This window comes from Pongo abelii, chromosome 6 (genome assembly GCF_028885655.2).
Source record: "Pongo abelii isolate AG06213 chromosome 6, NHGRI_mPonAbe1-v2.0_pri, whole genome shotgun sequence".
NCBI classification, from domain to species: domain Eukaryota; kingdom Metazoa; phylum Chordata; class Mammalia; order Primates; family Hominidae; genus Pongo; species Pongo abelii.
The window spans coordinates 128,421,734-128,443,454 of record NC_071991.2 but is presented as its reverse complement, the minus strand read 5'-3'; the positions used below and the strand labels follow the sequence as shown (position 1 = coordinate 128,443,454).

The 21,721-nt window shown below is 46.7% G+C and overlaps 1 protein-coding gene and 1 long non-coding RNA gene across 7 annotated transcripts in view; one reads left to right on the top strand and one right to left on the bottom strand.

The window, feature by feature from the left end:
* MKLN1 (muskelin 1) overlaps nt 1-15,694 on the bottom strand; it is a 382,321-nt gene extending 366,627 nt beyond the window's left edge. Inside the window, exon 1 of the mRNA XM_024249293.3 lies at nt 15,474-15,694. The gene's annotated coding sequence lies outside the window, so the exon portion shown is untranslated. The remainder of the gene's footprint in view (nt 1-15,473) is intronic.
* The window catches only part of LOC100939643 (uncharacterized), a 228,082-nt gene continuing 222,018 nt past the window's right edge, over nt 15,658-21,721 (top strand). For 4 of the 6 annotated variants that reach the window (XR_008527589.2, XR_655462.3, XR_010140753.1 and 1 more), the window contains exons 1-2: nt 15,659-15,947; nt 16,871-17,954. This is a non-coding gene — a long non-coding RNA (uncharacterized LOC100939643). The other 2 variants (XR_010140754.1, XR_010140755.1) reach the window with 2 other exon arrangements.

The window sequence follows — 21,721 nt, the reverse complement described above, 5'->3', positions numbered from 1 at the left end:
GGGTATGAGCCAAGACTGGGGTGGGGGGGATGCTCCCTAGAGCACGGGCTATGAATACAGAAACCAGCCTGGATTTGGGCAGCTGGCCTCTGCAAAACCTTGTGTCTCTTAATCACATAAAGTTCAGGAAGCTGTTAATACCAAGCAGTTTAGCCTTACCCCAGCAATGGGTTATCTATAAAGGGGAAGGCGCATATGTCCCATGGTTTGAGGAGAGCACAGCAGGGGTGTAGGCAGCAGAATACAGCCCTCTGCAAAAGATGACTGGTCAGAGCTAAGCTAAAGAAGACATCAGGATCATGGTAAAGTAGGCTGGGGTTCAAGACAGGGACCCACATCCAAAGGGAGACTGGGATACAAGGCAGGAGGACCAGAGACTGAGGTGTTGAGGGCAAGGTGGAAACCCATATTGGGCAGAGGGGTGGGGAAGCACAATAGGAGGGAGCTACAGATGTCTGAGGCCCCATGGCTGACCTGACTGAAAGGAAGCACAATGGTGGGGCCGATACTAATGGTGACTTTCTCCAGTCTGAGCCAGCATTTAAGTACTAGGGAGGCTGGGGGTTGGACCTATAAGTAGGGCTCCTTAGACAACCCAGAAGCTGGTTGCTAGGGAAGACAAAGGCAAGACAACTGGCCAGGTGCCTTATTGTATGCTCCTGTGACAATGTCACTTCTGCTTTTATTTTCAGCCAAATGTTCTCGGCCAGGTGTTCAGCCCCCAGGTTTGCGGGTTTCTATATGTGTCTGTGACTTCTTGACTTGCAAGGTTACTCTGCTTTGCCTTTGGTTATGTGCTTCTTTTGAATAAGTTACCTACCTTCATATTGCTGCAATACTACAACAACAGCTACCATTTACTCATTGTCTACCATTTCCCAGGTACTACACCTGCTGATTTACATACATGATCTTATTTAATTCTCGCAACCTCCTTGAGAGGTAGGTGTTATTATCCTCATTTCAAAAAGAGGAAACTGAAGCTTATATGGTGTATGTAATCACCCCAAGGTCATGCAGCTGAGATGCAAAAGAGCTCAGATTTAAACTTAGTTTTGTCTGACTGCCTATTGTTGCTTTAAAAGACTGCACTTATACATTGATACTGTGATACATCTGAACAATTCTTACGGAACTTATCAGTCACTAGATCTTTTGTCTGTCAGTCTACCTACCTACTTATCAATTATCTATCCTCTTTTATCTTCAACTCCATAATACCCAGTACTGTACTATGTAAGAAGTAGATTTTTTTTTTTTTTTGAGACAGAGTCTCACTCTGTTGCCCAGGCTAGAGTGCAGTGGCACAATCTCGGCTCACTGCAACCTCTGCCTTCCAGGTTCAAGCAATTCTCCTGCCTCAGCCTCCCAAGTACCTGGGATTATAGGTGCCCGCCACCATGCCTGGCTAATTTTTGTATTTTTGCTAGAGACAGGGTTTCACCATGTTGGCGAGGTTGGTCTTGAACTTCTGACCTTGTGATCCACCCGCCTCGTCACAGGCCACCACACCCAGCTATTTTTATTTGTACTTTGTAGAGACAAGGTCTTGCTATTTCCCAGGCCATCACATTTTTAAATGATTGGAAAACGTGAAAAGAAGAATGATATTTTATGACACATAAAAATTATTTGAAATTCAAAATCGTTTTATTGGAATATGGCCAGGTTCATTCATTTAAATTTTGTCTGTGGCTGCTTTGCACCACAATGGCAGAATTGAGTAGCCGAGACAGAGACTGTAGGGCCAGGAAGGCCTAGATTATTTCCTTTCTGGCCCTTTATAGAAATAGAAAAAGTTTGCTGATCTTTGGTATAACTAAATGATACAGGATGGCATAACATTTTAAATATTGTTTAAACTACATCTATTACTGTATTTCCTAAAATTTCTAATTCAAGGACACTCTCTTTTATTATGTAGAAGAGCTCCACGTTCTTAGAACAGAATCAAACATGTCCTTCTTTGATATTCTGTACAGCGGCCCTGATAGCAGCAACACTTTTTTTTTTTTTTTTTTTTGAGACGGAGTCTTGCTCTTTTGCCCAGGCCGGACTGCAGTGGCGCTATCTCGGCTCACTGCAAGGTCCGCCTCGCGGGTTCACACCATTCTCCTGCCTCAGCCTCCCGTGTAGCTGGGACTACAGGCGCCCGCCACCACACCCGGCTAATTTTTTGGTATTTTTAGTAGAGATGGGGTTTCACCGTGTTAGCCAGGATGGTCTCCATCTCCCGACCTCGTGATCTGCCCACCTCGGCCTCCCAAAGTGCTGGGATTACAGGCGTGAGCCACCGCGCCCGGCCCGCAGCAACACTTTAATGCAGAAACAACAGACTAAGAAGCTGGTGGTTTCTCTAAGAGGTTAGACGTCTCTTCCTGCCAGTAGTCACATTTCTCTCTCATGGGAAACTGGGGCTGGGCAGCGTTATGAGTGATTACAGTGTATTACAGAACTGTAGTGGCACAGAAATGGATGCCCCCGGTTCCATCAACTCATTCAGGGCGATGTGGTGGAGTCATAGACGAGGAAAAGCAAATTGCCCTTTTCGTCATCACCTAGGACCTAAATAAAGATAAAAATGACTCAGATTGACCAGACACAGGTGAATATCACTTCTCAAAATGTTTTCTGAAGGCACTTACATGGCAACAACATGGTTCTGTGGGAGTCCCATCAATGTGTTAGCTCAAGAGTAAAACACAGGGAGCAGAAAGAACCTCCTTACATTTCCTAAGATCAAGCTGGGTCTGCAGTCAACTTCAAGGGAACCTGTTTTACTTATTTATTTTTTGAGACCCAAGCATAAATTCTACTGTCGTTCTGCACGTCTGCCTTTCTTGCCATGCATCTTTCTCTCTTTCTTCACTCTAACAAAAATTTACTGATCATTTATTATGTGTGGGTCACAGGGCAAGCCCCAGGGAAACAAAGATAAATAATAAAATAATACTAACTCTTCAAGGAGCTTAACGCTTACGTGAGAAACAAATTAAAATAATCTTCCTTGACCTTTTGGCAGTGTTTAACAAAGAGTTGATCCTCCTTAACAGATTCTTCTCTTGGTTTCTTTGGCCCCGTAGTCTCCTGGTTTCTGATTCTCAGTCTCCAGTGCCAGCTCTTTCTTTTCTTTTCAGTCTTAAATGATCAAGGTTTAGACCTGGACCCACTTTTCTTTGAGTCTTTCCATCTACCCTCCTAGGAAATCTTCTTTCGAATTTATAAACCCAGTTCCAGCAGCTCTTATGAGCCCTCACACCCATATCTACAACTCTGCAGGGGACATCTGCACTTAGAATTTTTGGTCTTCCCCTGTGCGATAGTCCATTCTTGCATTGCTATAAAGGCATATCTGAGGCTGGGTAATTTTTTTTTTTTTGAGACGGAGCCTCGCTCTGTTGCCCAGGCTGGAGTGCAGTGGCGCGATCTCGGCTCAATGCAAGCTCCGCCCCCAGGGGTTCATGCTATTCTCCTGCGTCAGCCTCCGGAGTAGCTGGGACTACAGGCGCCGGCCACCGCACCCAGCTAATTTTTTGTATTTTTAGTAGAGACGGGGTTTCAACGTGTTCGCCAGGATGGAGGCTGGGTAATTTTTAAAGAAAGGGAATTTAGTTGGTTCTTGGTTCTGCAGGCTGTACAAACATGGTGCTGCATCTGTTTCTGATGAGAGTCTGAGGAAGCTGATATGGTTTGGCTCTGTATCCCCACCCAAATCTCATGTTGAATTGTAATTCCCAATGTTGGGGGAGGGACCTGGTAGGAGGTGACTGGATTATGGAGGCGGATTTCCCCCTTGCCGTTCATGTGATAGTGAGTGAGTTCTCGCGAGATCTGTTGTTTGAAAGTGTGTAGCACTTCCCCCTTCACCCTATCTTTTCTGTGCCAGCCGTGTGAAGATGCGTTTGCTTCCCCTTTGCCTTCCTCCATTATTGTAAGTTTCCTGAGCTCTCTCCAGCTATGCTTCCTGTACAGCTCCACAGAACCATGAGCCGATTAAAGCTCTTTTCTTCATAAATTACGCAGTCCCACGTATGTCTTTATAACAGTGCGAGAACAGACTAATACAGAAAATTGATACCAGAATTGGGGTATTGCTATAAAGATATACAAAAATGTGGAAACAACTTTGGAACTGGGTAATGGGCAGAGGTTGGAACACTTTGGAGGGCTTAGAAGAAGACAGGAAGATGAGGGAAAGTTTGGAACTTCCTAGAGACTTGTTGAATGGTTGTGACCAAAATGCTGATAGTGATATGGACAGTGAAGTCCTGGCTGAGGTGGTCTCAGATGGAGATGAGGAACTTATCGGGAAATGGAGTAAAGGTCACTCTTGCTATGCTTTAGGAAAGAGATTGGTGGCATTATGCCCCTGCTCTCAAGATCTATGAAACTTTGAACTTCAGAGACATGAGGTAGGTAGTATTTGGCAGAAAAATTTTCTTTTCTTTCTTTTTTTTTTTTTTTGAGAGGGAGTCTTGCTCTGTCTCCCAGGCTGGAGTGCAGTGGTGTGATCTCGGCTCACTGCAAGCTCTGTCTCCTGGGTTCATGCCATTCTCTTGCCTCAGCCTCCTGAGTAGCTGGGACTACAGGCGCCCGCCACCACGCCTAGCTAGTTTTTTTTTTTTTTTTTTTTTTTTGTATTTTTAGTAGAGATGGGGTTTCACCGTGTTAGCCAGGATGGTCTCGCTCTCCTGACCTCGTGATCCACCCGCCTCAGCCTCCCAAAGTGCTGGGATTACAGGCGTGAGCCATTGCAACTGGCCTGACAGAAAAAATTTCTAAGCAGCAAAGCATTCAAGATATGGCCTGGCTGCTTCTTTTTTTTTTTTTGAGATGGAGTCTCGCTCTGTCCCCCAGGCTGGAGTGCAGTGGTGCGATCTCAGCTTACTGCAAGCTCCGCCTCCTGGGTTCACGCCATTCTCCTGCCTCAGCCTCCCGAGTAGCTGGGACTACAGGCGCCTGCCAACACGTGGCCTGGCTGCTTCTAAAAGCCTATCCTCATTTGCATAAACAAAGAAATGACTTGAAACTAGAACTTATATTTAAAAAGAAAGCAGAGCATAAAAGTTTGGAAAATTTGCAGCCTGACCATGCAGCAGAAAAGAAAACCCCATTTTCGTAGGAGGAATTTAAGGCTGCAGAAATTTTCATAAGTAAAGAAGAGCCAAATGTTAATAGCCAAGACAAGGGGGAAAGCATCCCAGCCATGGCTAAAATGGGCCAAGGTGCAGCTCAGGCCATTGCTTCAGAGGGTGTAAGCCCCAAGTTTTGGTGGCTTCCATGTGGTGTTGGGCCTGTGGGTGCACAGAAGGCAAGAATTGAGGTTTGGGAGTCTCTGCATAGATTTCAGAGGATGCATGGAAATGTCTGGATGTCCAGGCCAAAGTCTGCTGTAGAAATAGAGCCCTCAGCCGGGCGTGGTGGCTCACGCCTGTAATCCCAGCACTTTGGGAGGCTGAGGCGGGAGGATCACGAGGTCAGGAGATCAAGACCATCCTGGCTAACACGGTGAAAGCCTGTCTCTACTAAAAATACAAAAAATTAGCTGGGCAAGGTGGCGGGCGCCTGTAGTCCCAGCTACGCGGGAGGCTGAGGCAGGAGAATGGCGTGAACCCCGGGGGGCGGAGCCTGCAGTGAGCTGAGATCGCACCACTGCAGTCCGGCCTGGGTGAAAGAGCGAGACTCCATCTCAAAAAAAAAAAAAAAAAAAAAAAGAAATAGAGCCCTCATTGAGAACCTCTACTAGGGTAGTGTGGAGGGGAAATGTGGAGTTGGAGCCCCCACACAAAGTCCCCACTAAGGCACTGACTAATGGAGCTGTAAGAAAAAGGCCACTGTCCTCCAGATCCCAGAATGGTAGATCCACCGATAGCTTGTATTATGCCCTGGAAAAGTCACAGCCATTCAACACCAGCCCGTGAAAGCAGCTGCAGGGGCTGTATGCTGCAGAGCCACAGCGGTGGAGCTGCCCAAGGCCTTGGGAGCCCACTGCTTGCATCAGTGTGGCCTGGATGTGAGACATGGAGTCAAAGGAGATTATTTTAGAGCTTTAAGATTTAATGACTGCCCTCTGGAGTTTTGGACTTGCATGGGGCCTATAGCCCCTTTGTTTTGGCCAATTTCTCCATTTTGGAATGGCAGTATTTACCCAATGCTTGTACCCCCATTGTATCTTGGAAGTAACTAACTTGTTTTTGATTTTACAGGCTCATAGGCAGAAGAAACTTGCATTGTCTCAGATGAGACATTGGACTTGGACTTTTAAGTTAATGCTGGAATGAGTTAAGACTTTGAGGGACTGTTGGGAAGGCATGATTGTGTTTTGAAATGTGAGAAGGACATGAAATTTGGGAGGGGCCAGAATGGAATGCTATGGTTTGGCTCTGCGTCCCCACCCAAAACTCATGTTGAATTGTAATTTCCAATGTTAGGGGAAGGACCTGGTGGGAGGTGATTGGATCATGGGGAAAGATGCCCCCTTGCTCTTCTCGTGATAGTCAGTGAGTTCTCAAGATATGTGTTTGTTTAAAAGTGTGTAGCACTTCCTCCTTCACTCTCTTTCTTCTGTGCTGGCCACGTGAAGATGTGTTTGCTTCCTCCTCACCTTTCGCCATGATTGTGAGTTTCCGGAGACCTCCCCAGCAATGCTTCCTGTACAGCCCACAGAACCATGAGCCAATTAAACCTATTTTCTTATTAGCCAGTCTCAGGTATGCCTTTCTTTCTTTTCTTTCTTTCTTTCTTTTTTTTTTTTTTTTTTGAGACAGAGTTTTGCTCTTGTTGCTCAGGCTGGAGTGCAATGATGCAATCTTGGCTCACTGCAATCTCTGCCTCCCAGGTTCAAGCGATTTTCTCGCCTCAGCCTCCTGAGTAGCTGGCATTACAGGTGCCCACCACTGTGCCCAGCTAATTTTGTATTTTTAGTAGAGATGGGGTTTCACCATGTTGGCCAGGCTGGTCTCGAACTCCTGACATCCGGTGATTCACCTGCCTCGGCCTCCCAAAGTGTTGGGATTACAGGTGTGAGCCACTGCGCCCAGCCCTCAGGTATGTCTTTATAGCAGTGCGAGAACTGACCACTACAGGAGCTTTCAATCATGGCAGAAGGGAAGGGCAGCCAGCAAGTCACATGGTGTGAGCAGGAGCAAGAAAGAAAAGGCAGAGGTCCCAGACTCTTTGAAACAACCAGGTCTCTTATGAACTAATTGAGTGAGAACTCATTCATCATCAATAGGCTGGCACTAAGCCCTTCATGAGGGATCTGCCTCCATGATCCAATACCTCCCACCAGCCCCCACCTCCAACACTGGGGATTACACTTCAACATGATATTTAAATGGGACAAATATCCAAACTGTATCACCCTGCAATTCTATTTCTGTCCTAGGATTCTCCATCTTAGTCATGGTCTTGACACCTCTATTCATGTACCTGATCTTGGGAGAAAAGTCAACTATGACAGTGTCTCCCTCTCCATAACCCACTATTTCCAGTCAATCATCAGTTTCTTTAAAATAACTGTTGGCTCTCATCATTTCTCTCCCTGTGTGTTTCACTGCCTTAATCTGGGCAACCATGATCTCTCAGAGGAGTCATTAGTGTACCTTCCAACTATTCTCTCCACATCTGCTCATTCTCTGCTCTATTTTATCTCCCCACAAATAACGTTTTTCAGACCAAAAAATGTAAACTGTCTTTTAAAAAGAAATGCAATGCTAGCAAAATACACGTTGTTCTTCATCGTAATTTTTTTTACTTAGTAACGTCTCATGAAGATCTTTTCACATAAGTATGCCTAGAATTGTCTCACACTTTTAACAGCTGCCTATCTTTCACTTGTTTTTTATTTTTTCTTTTTTTGTTTCTTTGTTTGTTGTTGTTTTTGTTTTTCTGAGACGGAGTCTTGGTCTGTTGCCCAGGCTGGAGTGCAGTGGCACAATCTTGGCTCACTGCAATCTCTGCCTCCTGGGTTCAAGCAAATCTCCTGCCTCAGCCTCCCGAGTAGCTGGGATTACAGGTGTGCACCACCATGCCCAGCTAATTTTTTGTATTTTAGTAGAGACAAGGTTTCACCATGTTGGCCAGGATGGTCTCGATCTCCTGACCTCGTGATCCACCCACCTCGGCCTCCCAAAGTGCTGGGATTACAGGCCTGAGCCACCGCGCCCAGCCTCTTGCGCATACTTTATTTAACCACTTCTCTATTGATGGCTGTTTTCAGTCTTTAACTACTACTATAAATTGTGCTTCAGTGTAGGTCCTAGAAAAGTCATCCTCCAATACCTGTGTGAGTATATCTATTGGATAAATATATAAAAGTAGAATTGCCAGGGTAAAGGCTTTGTACATTTAAAAATTTGATAAATGTTGCCAGATTGCCCTCCATAGATGTGATACCGACTTTCACTCCCACTGACAGTATAAGAAAGTGCCTGCTTCCCAGCCTGGCCAGCCAAGTATGTTATTAAACTTTTTTATTTTTGTCAACTTGACAGTAAAAAATAGATGTCACTGCAGTTGTGAGGTGCATGCCTTTTATTATTACATATTTTAAGATCCATTTGTATTTCTTTGACTACAATCTGTTTGTCATACCCTTTGCCCAATTTTCCAGAGTTTTAAAGGTTTTTTTTTATGGATTTGTGGGAGTACTCTGATTTCTTCTTAAATAGTTTAATTTCCATGTTCTATCAGATATCCTGGTATCTTTTCAAAGTAACGATTTGGTCAATTTTTTATTCTAATAATAAGTAATCGTCAAGGGCTAACTCCATTACAAGGGAGTCCATATGTAGAATGTGTGAATTGATTTGCAGAAGTCTTGAATTCCTGAAAATAATTTCACAAGACTGCCTTATGCCTATACCTATTCCATTTCATTTCATTTTCCTAACCAGCTTGTGAGGCATATAGTATTGTTAACCACAAAGTGAGGCTCAGAGAATGTAAATGTCCAGGATCACACAGCTAGTAACTCTTCCACTTCCAAAATCTTAAAATCCGAGTAATCATCACCACTAGCCATTCCAATTACACTAAGACTCTGATTCTTGATGTCTCTAATTTCTAATAAATGGTTGCTCTTCTCCTTTTCCTACTACAAACATCCAATGAATATATATATATATGTATATATATATGTATATATGTATATATGTATATATATGTATATATATACGTATATATGTATATATATACGTATATATATGTATATATACGTATATATATACGTATATATACGTATGTATATGTATATATATGTATATATATGTATATATGTATATGTATATATATGTATATATATGTATATATGTATATGTATATATATGTATATATATGTATATATGTATATATATATGTATATATGTATATATATGTATATATTTTAGACGGAGTCTCGCTCCGTCGCTCAGGCTGGAGTGCAGTGGCGAGATCTCGGCGCACTGCAAACTCTGCCTCCCAGGTTCACGCCATTCTCCTGCCTCAGCCTCCCGAGTAGCTGGGACTACAGGCACCCACCACCATGCCCAACTAATTTTTTGTCTTTTTAGTGAAGACGGGGTTTCACCATGTTAGCCAGGATGGTCTCGATCTCCTGACCTCGTGATCTGCCGGCCTTGGCATCCCAAAGTGCTGGGATTGCAGGCGTGAGCCACTGTGCCCGGCCCTAATGAATATTTTTTAAGTGCCTGATATATGCCAGTAATCTTCACAAGGTTTGCATTTTAGAGGAGTTCTCAACCATACGTGATAAAAACAAATAGAAATAAAGTTCCACTACTATGAAAAAAATATATATAGGATGGTTGGAAACGTGGAGAGAGAAGGACACTTCAGGTGGAGTGGTCAGGGAGGGATTCTTTGAGGAGGTGACATATAAGCAAAGATCAGAATGATCAAAAGAGTATTCCAGGAAACGGAAGTATATAGGGTAAATCCTATAATACAAGAGCAAATTCAACAAGTTTGAGGAAGAGAAATAAGGCTGGTGTCACTGCAGTGGTGGAGAGTGGTGGGAGATGAGGTTGAAGAGGTGGTCGGGGATGCCATACAGGGCTCCATGGGCCCTGCATGGAGGAGGAGTCTGGACTTTATCACAAGTGCCATCAGCAGACATGGAGGGATTCTAAGATGAGAAATCACATGATCTGATTTATGTCTTAAGACTTATGATTTATGAAACTCTAGCTGTGCTGTGGCGAATGAGGACAAGAGCAGAAGCAGGAAAACCATTTAAAAAGCTATTACAAGAGCACAGAAGAGGGATGATAAACCATTGTATTAGGGTGGTAGCAGTGGAGACTGAAAGAGACATTTTGGAAATGTTTTGGAGGTAAAGTTGATCTGAATTCTGAGGATTGTGAAAACGGAGGAAAAGAGAGAATCAAGAATATCTACATGCATTTTGTGTTGAACAATTGGTGGATGGTAATGCCATTTAATTTGAAGGCTGAGAGAATAAAGGATTCTATTAGTGTAGTATTTCCTTCTTTCCTTGTGCAGCCTTAAGCTTGCAGACCATGGATTGCACCACTCTTTCCAATACTTTTATTTTCCTTCCCTACTTGCCCTTTAGTCCTTCTTATATAAAAGAACTTCATCTATCTGCATCCTCTACTCTTATCCTGTCTTCATCTCACTGCGGTTTGGCTACTATCCCCATTTTACTAATAAACTCCTTCTTGCCAAACACACCAATGACCTCCTTATTACTAAATCCAAAAACTTTTCAGTCCTCTTTTTCTTTTCTTTTCTTTTTTTTTTTTTCTTGAGACAGAGTCTTGCTCTGTTCTTCAGACTGGAGTGCAGTTGTGCAATTTCAGCTCACCACAACCTCTGCCTCCTGGGTTCAAGAGATTCTGTGTCTCAGCCTCCTGAGTAGCTGGGACTACAGGTGTGTGCCACTATGCCCGGCTGATTTTAGTAGAGACGGGGTTTTCCCATATTGGCCAGGCTGGTCTCGAACTGCTAACCTCAGGTGATTCGCTCACCTTGGCCTTCCAAAGTGCTGGGATTACAGGTGTGAGCCACTGCAGCTGGCCACAATCCTCTTTTTCTTGACTTCTTGCTGGCATTTAATACTGCTGATGTTTCCTCCCCTGACTCCTCTGAAACTACTTGTTCCTGGTCCTCCTACCTCTTGGGATATTTTTCCCCTGTACTTTTTCTTTCCTCACTTTTTAAATATCGGTGTTTTCATAGCATTCCAAAGTAGATCCTCTTCTTCCCTTTCTCTATGCCTTCTCTTGGGGATTTCATCTACTTCCATGAACTATTCCTTATTCTGATGACTCCAGCATAGATCTCTCTCCATAGACTTCCCTGTTCAATTATGTAGTAGACAGCTTCACTTTGATATTCTATGGACACTTCAACTCAACATGTTGAAAACTAAACTAACTACCTCCACTCCACAACCTGCTTTTCCTCCTGAGGTCCCTATCTTGGACCTCAGGATATATCTGCAGGATATAATGGGAGCAGATTTATGGCTTATGAAAATGGAAGGATAGTACTGATGGAGGATACCATCAATAATCAAATTCTGTTGGTTCTATGTCCTTAATATATCTTGAACCCTTTCAATGCTTCCTCTCTCCATGTCCATTCTGGCTACCTTAGTTTAGACGTGCATCATTATTTCTTTCTTATAATGTGATATGGTTTGGCTCTGTGTCCCATCTCAAACTGTTAGCCCCACGTGCTGAGGGAGGGACCTGGTGGGAGGTGACTGGATCATGGGGGCAGTTCCCTCCATGCTGTTCTCATGATAGTGAGGGAGTTCTCATGAGATCTGATGGTTTTAAAAGTGTCAGTTTCCCCCGCAAGCTCTCTCTCTCCTGCCGCCTTGTGAAGGTGCCTGCTTCCCCTTCACCTTCCACCACGATTGTAAGTTTCCCCAGGCCAGAGCACAGTAGCATGATCTCTGCTCATTGCAACCTCCGCTTCTGTGGTTCAAGTGATCCTCCTGAGGAGCTGGGACTACAGGTGTGTGCCACCAGGCCTGGCTAATTTTTTTTTTTTTTTGTATTTTTGTAGAGACAGGGTTTCACCATGTTGCCCAGGCTGGTCTCAAACTCTTGAGCTCAAGCAATTTGCCCACCTCAACCTCCCAAACTGCTGGGATTACAGTAGTGTGCCACTGCACCCAGCTGAGAGAACTTTCTAAAATGAACATTTGATCAGTTCACTATGCCCCTTAAAATTCATCAATGGTTCTCCACTGGCCTTAGAATAAGTTCAAACTTTTTAGGATGACATACTCAACCATGCTAATCTTTCTGGATTTCTCCTTCAGGACTTCTGCCATGCATTTATACAATGTATTTATTTAGAACCTACTTGCCAGGCTCTGTTCTTCACCCTCAACTCTCTGGGCACAGCTTTTTCTCTAAGGTCTTTACACATAGTACTTTATTTGCTTGGAATATCTTTCCCTGTAACCTGCCCACTTGTCTGGTTTACTTCTACTTATCCTTCAGAATGCATCTCAAGATTCACCTTGTGTGGTTAGAGATCCTATGTGTGGTCAGGGTTAGGCACCCTTCTTATGACCTCTCCTGTTGATATCATCTCACTGCTGCGTGATCAACTGTGTATTCATCTTTGTTCTCACGATACTATAATGTTCTTCAGAGCAGAAACTGTGTCTTATTCATCTTTGTATTCCCAGCACCCAGCACAGTACCTGACACACAGCAAGCACTCAATAATGAATAAAGTGGCAGAGCTGGGTTTCAAAGTCAGGTCTTTTCTCTCTGGCACAAATCTCACATTTCTTCATGCTACTTCTCAATACTGTGAATCTGAAAAATTCTAAGAGCTGAGCTAGGTCTATTTTTGCCTAGCACTAATTAAAACACAGGTAAATAGATTATTATTAGTTCCATGAGGATTCAGTTGATTATTTTTTTGTACACCCCTTCCTCCATCATTCCACCACTTTGATCATCAGAGTACTTAGGATTACCTACATCTAAAATGACTGAAAGGCTAGGCATGGTTGAGTGCATCTGTAGCCCCAGCTACTCAGGAGGCTGAGGTGGGAGGCTTGCTTGAGCCCAGGAGTTGGAGACCAGCCTGGGTAACACAGTGACACGTTGTTGTAATAAATAAGTAGACTGAAAGAACTTTCTCTATACTTTTATATCCTTTTGTAACTCTCAGCCTGTTGCTTCCATAATACCACTGAGGCAGGGAGAGAGTAAGTACATGGGGAGCAAGGTAAATTTTATTTTTCTGTCAACAGACACTAAAAACGGCTACGTCAATAGAAAATCATTTCCCATCATTTCCCTCAAGGTTCCTATGGATAGATACTGAAGGTTCAGTGCTTAAATTTAACATTGCAAAATCCAGCTAAAATTGAAATTTTTATGTAGTGAGTTCAATCTCATCACGGAAGTTTGTAAATGGGAGGAACCTTAGAAATCCTTTAGTCCAGCACTTTCATTTAAGCTTCTACGAAGAAACTGACATAAGACCTATAATGGCTCACTCAAGGTCATCCAGCCTATCGATGCCATTATACATCTTTTTCAAAGGGCTTTATTTTCCATCTAAACAAATTATCTACATCAGAATCCACCTATTTACATAGGGCTTATCTTTCTGATACTGCCTTTGCAATATCCTTGTTATAAAGAGGAAGGAACTGAAAACAAACAAAACAAGGTTGTCTTGTCCAGGGACATAGGGGAATTGGTAAAAGAGATAATTAGTACACAAAGTGATGGGGTTTCCGATTTGTAGTGTAGCCTTGTAGTCACACTGTGTTTTCTGAATGCCACAATGCTAACCCAAGCTTACTTGTCCTTCCTGGGCCTGGATTCCATTCAATTCTATGCCTTATTTAGTCTAAATGATTTCCCCAGCTTCAACGTGTATTTATTTATTTATTTATTTACTTATGCGTTTCATTTTAGAAGTATACTTAAATCTACTCTTTACTCGAGTTTGTCTTAGTTCTAGTGCTGAGGAATGAAGATTCTAGGTAAAAGAAATCAAGATGATGGTTTTTTTTTTCTAGGCTTTACATTTCAAGGATGGTTTCTCAAATGGCAACTGGCAGTCTGCTCCTCAAATGATGACGTTTTCCACGGGAATTAGAATTTAATTGGAATAATTTGTTTTCAATGGGAAGCAAAGATTTCTTTCCAAGAGGATCAGTTTGATAATGTTTTACCAGCTAGTGCTACGAGACCAAATATAAACCAGTTCTGAGAAACAGGAAGTGAACTGACTGGTCTAGTCTGAGTGTCCCTGGCAGTGACGCAAATACAGAAATCAAATTAGGAAAACAAGATATGTGGGTGTGAGGCAATCGATAATAATCCAGGATGCTACAACATAAGCAAGAACGCTTTTAACCCGATGCCATTCATTTTAATAACACCCTGAGCAGTTTGATTTCCACGGAACATGCTGGTGATTAGAGAGCAGCAGGAGCTTGGGTTCCCTAGCAACAGCATGTGCTTTTGAGACAGTCATTAGCCTTTCAGTTAATCCCATCAACCCCTTACCTCTAAATGTATGACTGACATTAAAAAAATTATGTTTTAGAGAGTGCTTTGAAATTTCCAGGAGTGCAATGGAAGGGAATAATCATAATTAAAAAGTTGTCTGGAGAACTACACTCCAGTGAAGGAAGTAATGTTCCTACGTGCCCAGCCTGTCTGTATATTTCCCTGCTCTCAGTTGTAGGTTTCTGAATCCCCTGTGGCAAAGGGCAAGGGAGGTGAAATTGTTCAGAGTTTCAGGCAGTCTTCTCACCCAACGTGAGTAGTATTGCAATGTCTCTCGGAATCATGGCTCTGAAAATGAGGAGAGGAGCGGGATGGGCAGTTTGTGTGGTGAGGAGGCCCGCTGCAGGTAGCCTGGGAGGGAATGTCACACATAGTTTTCTTTCTCCTTTAAGCCGAATGAGGTACTCTGGTCAAAGGAACTTGGGGAAGGAGGATGGTGAGGGGAATGAAGTTCTTCTTCCTATTGACTGTTTTATTGCACCAGAGGCTGTTTGTCCAAGGCCACTGGCCAAGAGCATTATTTTCGTGGCTAAAGTGAGGTTGGGCAGGTTTCCCATCCCTTTCACTAGTTTTAAACAAGACAACCCAGAAAGCGCAGCAAGGCTCTGGGAATATGATGTGGGTTGGCTTTTCCTACTCAGCTGCACCTTAAAGCGCCAGGCCGATGGGCTGATACTTCTCAAACCCTGAATCATTGCCTCCAGCTCTGTCCTGGGTTCAGGATGCACCACTCCACCCTCTGTGTAGCTTGGGTCAACTTCGGGGCGTCACTCCAATAGTAATTATTGCTGCGTTTGGCTGGACATCCTTATTACGGCCTGGGTCCCTCTCAGCTGGACACTGGGCTCCTTCAGTTTGGCTGGGGTGACTTCTAGTACTTCCCGCCGCCCCACCTTACCCCCCTGCGCGCTCCCTTCCCAAGGCGACCACCTGCACCGCCCCACTTACCATCTGCCCCGCGGGGAGGGCCCCCCGGGCTAGCGGAGCCCTCCCTGCTCCCGGGCGGCTCTGGAGGAGGTCGGTGTTTGCCTCTAGCCCTTCGCTACCGGAGGATCAGGTTCCTCCCCTCCTCCCCCTCCAGCTCCGGCCGCCGCCGCCGCCGCCGCCGCCGCCTCCTTCTTGCATGACACAGCAGAACTGCAGCTGCTGCAGCAATTCCAAGCCATCCGCCCAGGAAGCGCCGCAACCGGGACTCGGGAGGGGTGGAGGGGGCGAGGCAGAGGCCACGGCCCCGGGGGATCCTTGGCCTCACTGTGCACCACACACTCCTTTCCCAGCCCAGGGGCACGCGAACAAAATGAGGCTCAAGCTGACCAGGCCGAGCCGGAGGAACGCTGGGGCTGGGCAGCAGAAGGGATGGGACCAGAGAGAAGGGTGTGGAGGAGACCCCAGTGAGGGCCAGGCCATTTCAGGTAAAGAGAGGTAAGAAGAGGCCCAGAAGTCAAGGGCCAGACTGTGAAGGTGATTAGAGGTCAAAGAGAGGTAAGGAGGTAGAGTTGCAGAGAAGAGAGGCCGAGCTGGGAAGGGCGTAGGGGTGGGGGTAGCTGCAGGGGAGGGTGGGGGGTACAGTCTTTGGGGAGGCCTGAGCTGAGCCCCCAGGCAGAAAAGGGGCTGAGTTGGGAGGCAAGGGATGTAGGAGGAAAGGGATGAAATAATTAGGCATGAGATAGGAAGGTAAAACTTGGGAGAGATATTATAGAATTAGAAGGGTTGGAATGGAGCTCATTCATCATGGCTGATGAGGTAAACTGATGAGGTGGAGAGAGACAGAGTCAAGGCAAGGCCAAACGAAAAGATCTTCCATCCCACTCTTCAGTTTCTTGCGAAGTTTTTCTTGATTCCGCCAATCCACACAGTTTCCCTTATAAAATGGAAAAGCATGAACTAAAAAACCCAGAAATAGCTATCTGGCTTAGATTTACAGGATAAAATCTCCATGTCTGTAAAAATCTTAAGGCAGAAATTTGGGATTTATGGTACAAACCCTTTAAAGGGACTGTGAGTCAGTAATACCCACAGCACTCAACATTGTGAGTTTCCACACATCCCTGGACTTGAGTAAGTCTTTCCAAGTGTTTGTTGGATGACAAAATTAGTGGTTCAAAAATATTAAAGTGCACACGCTTTTTGCTTTCTCTATGTATACAGAGATTACATATATGTATACTTTCTAGCGTCTAGCAAGTATGGTATGGCTAGGGATAATTATGTTTTTCTAATTATTTTGTTTCCCATCAAACACCCCACAAATTTTAGAGCAGACCGCCTTCTTGTCACCATTTGAAAGAATGTGGTCAGAAAAGTAATGCAAAAACTGCCACTTTGGTTTTGTCTGTACCTTCCAGGTCATATCTCCGTACCTCACTTCCTGACACAAACAAGTTTTCACTGTTGTCAGCAACAAAGCCCTAATATAGCTGCGGAAGAGAAAAACTGCATTGCATTTTGCCTCCTGCAAGCATCATCAACAGTTACTGGAGGAACGTAATTCCAGAAAGCTTGAAAGCCGTGGTGATGGTAATTATGTGTCAAATGCCTGGTTCTATTTCTGTTATTATTGTTTTGTCATTTCTGTTCTCCCAGCGATCTGACTGAACTCGCAGAGGGACAAATCCAGTTTTTCTTTTTGACTTTTGTCAAACTGAATCAGGCCTGATAGAAAACTCATTGCTCTCCGGGGAAACAAAGTAGGAGCCACGAAATGTCATTTTAACAGAGCGTGGGTTTGGTGACTGTAGGAAAGGATTTGAGGACGCTCCTTCTGTTCGGCTTCCTATGTCATGAGCACCGGCTCCACGCACGCACAGACACCACGGCTCCCGGATGCTGTGGATCCCCGATCTGGGCTCCTGCAGCGCCAGAAGCCCCTCCGGGATGCTTCGAGGGGCTCCCGGTGGGTGGAGGTACGGACGCCGCTGCGGCCGCCGCCGCCAGTCCTGCTGCTGTTGTTGCTGCTGCAGTCACGTGGGAGCCCCTTTAAGTTTCCATAGAGAGGCCTCTCTGGTGTCACATGATGGACATGATATAATGAAACAACATTGTGGAGAGGAAAGCATTAGGGGAGCCCACGGCTACAAAAACAAGTGAGTGAGAAGAGGTGGGAGGAAGAGAAACTACGCCACCTCCCCTGCAGCCGAGTGCACGCAGCAGCCTGGCGTGACAAGTGGGCGACGCCGGGGGGCAGGGAGCCAGGGTCCTTGGCCCTGGACGGGGACCCCACCGCCCACCGCGCGGAGGACAACTTTTAGCCGGCAGCCCCGGCCAGCGCGGCACCTGTCTCCGGAGTCTCCACCGCTCCTCCCGATCCATCCCAAGGAAATTCTCAAGAATACGCTCTACAAATCTACGTGCGCATCGTTTTCCCCTCGCGTCGCGCCCGGGAGGAAGGAACCAGGCAAGGAGCTAAAGCAGCGTGCGTTCAGCCCTGGGGTAAGTTCGTCGGGTGGGGAAGCCGGTCCCGCAGGACTTTGGGATGGGAATTTTGCTCTCCTTTGCGATCTCAGGGCGTGAAGAAGGCGTCCCCTCCGCTCCCGGCGGGGCTGATCGGCTGGCTAGTCAATTTCCCCTTAGCACGCCCCGTGCGCCCACCCTCGCTCAGCCCGGGGCCCCCTCGCCGTCCCCCGGAAGGGGTCTGCGGTTCCTGGCCAAGACGTTCGGAAGGCGAGCGGGGGAAGGTAGGGCTGTCGCGGGAACCCGGCTTGTGGGAGCGATTTCGCCATGTTTGTGTTGCTAAGAGCACTTTTTCCCCTTTGCTGTGGCTTGATGCCACATGGCTCCTCCGGAGCTGCTGCCGGGCTGAGAGAGTGTTTTTTTTTTTTTTTTCAATGTCCGCATTCCAGCTAATGTTGCGCAGATAAAATTCAAACTTGAGGTAAACAGAAGAAGAGGAGGAGGAGGAGGAGGGGGGGAGGGGGGAGGAAGGGGGGGGACTGTTTCCATTTCGAGATCCCACCTCTTCCCTCCGCGCAGCCCAACATCCCGAACCTACAGACAACTCTCGCCTTTCTCCCACGTCCCCCACCTTTGCTGTCAACAAGAAATAAGGGCGGGGGGGGGTTGGAAGTAGGGGGTGGCGTACTTATTAATTAGAAAGGACGCGGTGTCTCGGTTCTCCACTGGAATCAGCAACTCCCTGGAACTCGGGCCTCTGGCCCCATCCCTCTTTTCTCCGGCAGGGACGCAGGATGCCTTGGTGCACTCTAGAGACGGGGACCGGAGGGTGCAGCGCGCCTGGGTGGGGCGAAGGGCGCGGGTCCCCTCACACCCTCTGACTTTAGGATACCAGACAGTGTCTCTTCAACCCCACCCCAGGCGCAGGTTTCCAGAAGGCGGGGTGGGTGGGGCCCCCGATTTCCAGAAGGCGAGTTACCTAGCAGGTGTGTGGGGTGGGCATTGCTATTCGGTAAGTCTGTTGCATGGGGTAGGATGACGTGGGGAGCTTAAAAGCTTTAAAGCCAGCGCAAGGGTAGAGCTGCGTCTGCTGTTTTTTGTTTTTTTGTTTTTTTGTTTTTTTTTCTGTGTCTGTGGCAAATTAAGGAGAAAAATCAAGACGCTCCCCTCAGTCCTCCCTCGGTGTTAACGTCTGCTCCAGCTCGCAGCCCGCTGCTGGGTGAGTGGCGACATCAGGGCGAGGGTGAGCTTCGTCACGGGGAAAGCTGGAGGCTCCTGACAGCTCGTAGCCGTCCTCCTCTCGCCCCGCCCTAGGCGGAAGGTGTGGGTTGGGTGGTCCGAGGAGGGTGACGTCCGAGGTGGGGTGGGCACAGGCTCGGGATCCCTCGCAGCGCTAGGGGCCGCAGCTCCGGTCGCCGGGGAGTGCCGTGGTAGGGAGGTGGCAGCCACGTGAGGGGTCTGCGGAAGCGCCGGAGCTGAAAGCTGGGGGCGAAGTGCGTAGCAGAGTCGTGACGGGGGTGACACGCAGCAGCCGGGGGCGGCGGGCCGCCGGAGCCGGGCGCCTCCCACGCAGGGCCGGCGTTCCGCGCCGCGGGTGGGTGCGCACTCGCCGGCCCTCTCCCGGGAGACCGTTTCCGGGAGCGGGCGCTGGCGGGGCGGGGCCGGGGCGGTAAACAGGGTGGCGTCCTCTGCCCTCCCGCCCCGGGCCTGCCGTGGCGCGCGGCCGGCGGCGCCCGGGGTGGCGGAGGCGCGGTCGCGGCGCCGGGCAGCGGGGGCGCGCCCGCTCTCCGCCGCCTCCGCGCGCGCCCGCCGCCGCCCGGCCGGCCTCCTCTGTTTTTGTTTTGATGGAGCCCGCGTGCAGCTGGCGCGTGTCGAGTCACGTGCCGTGGGCGGGAGGGGGCCGGGGCGCGGGAGGCGAGGGCGCGGTCACACGGGCTGGAGGGGCCTGCGCCCGCGGAGGGCGCGCGAGGGGGCGTGTGGCCCCCGATGGATCCCTGCCGCGTGGGTGGCCCGGCGCTGGCTGAGGGGCTTGGCGAGCAGTGCTAGGTTCATCGTCGCAGTGCTTCGGGGAGTCTAGTCCAGGCGAGAGGGCCTGCCTACGCTGCTCGGCTCAGAACTCGGACCTTACAGGTGGTGTGTACATCCCGGTGGACGTGTAGACACTTCTGTGTGCTCCTGAAGGCCGGCTGCGTGTAATAACCAACTGGAGCGCTTTAAGAAGGATTCTAACGCCCAGCCCAATCCCAGACCAGTTGGACCCACATCCACATAGGGCCTGGACAGTGTATTTTTAACCCCCTCTTCCCCATAAGTGATTTTGGTGCAGTGAGAATTTATAGAAGTAACCAGATTGATGAAATAGCTACTTGTGAAATCATACCTATTAGGGACAAAATAGTAAAAATAGCTAAAATAGCTAACACGTATTGATCTGTCACTCAGTGGGGTCTCTATGTGTCAGATACTGCGGCTCCCCAAACATGGATCTACTCGTAGAAGTACTGTTACCCCTATTTTACAGTTGGAGGAGGAGTGGAAGCTCGGAGTTAATCAGGGAGGAGTACTGTGACTAGGACCTGGAGAGGTCGAGTTCAAAACCCCTACTTTCAACAGTCACATATGCCTCATGGAAAATGTACCTTTGCCTAAGGGCCCCATGTTTGTGTGAATAGTAGTAATGTTTGCCTAAGGGCCAGCTTGTTTATGTGGGTACATTTCTACTGTTAAGATTTTTGTCTGAAAAGCTTTGTTTGTATAGGGGAGGAAAATCATTTGGTGATTCTTTAAGGCCTGTAGGCGACCTTTTCCAGAAGTTTATTGTGGATCAGGGAGAGAGGGGATCTCCGTAATTTGAAGTGAATAGGTTCTCTGGAAGTTTCTTGTTTTGTTTTTGAGACTTGAGCATTTGTATAATATGAAGGGGAGTGTCGGGAAGAGGCAGATATTTTCCAAGTATTTACATGAGCAACCACAAGAGTGCTTTAGGTTGCTGGATTTGATACAGTTGTGGTGTGGTCACAGCTGGATGTATCCAGAGGTGCGGTACAGTACAGAGTAGCAGAAGTTCTGCCATTAGCATTTTGGAGAAAAAAAAAAAAACTGGTCTGGAGTACAGAAACTTTGCTGTTACATCTCTCTTCTCCCCTTAATTTGTTTCATTTGTCTCCTGGTCAGATAAACTGTTGGTGGGACGTTTAGATGTGGGAGTAGTCCATTTCATTAGTATTTTCTGTACAGAGATTCCAAAGAAAACTCATAGTAAACAGAGGTTTCTCCCTGAAAACAAATGATACTAGCTACAGCGTATTTGTGACCAGTACGTATTATTAAGAGGTATCGTGTCACAAAGAACTTTATATTCCTGTTGATTGCTGTCAAATATTGTTACCTCTATGGCAGGTATGGGTATATTATTTAGCACACTTTAGGGATTGGTTTTCATATTACTTGCAGTTTTGGTGAGGAAGGCTTATAGACCTACTCAGGCAAACCTGACTGGAACGTGAGTATCTGTGGTCTGGTGTGGAAATAGCTCTCTAGCCCTGTCTCCCTCCTCCCATTGTCCATCCCCCTCCTCCTTACCACGAAACACATTTTTCACCAGCATCGCCAAACCACTTGGGGTTCCTGTGCACGGCTTTGCTTAGTTTGCTCTTCTGCTTCTTGGATACCTCCTTCAGGAAATGTTCCCTGATTTCTCCTCAGAAACCATTTAAAAATACCCTCCCTGCATCATCTCCGCATTATATATATGCTTGTCTTATTGCATTATATCACAGCATATCTCATTGTATTTGTTACATATT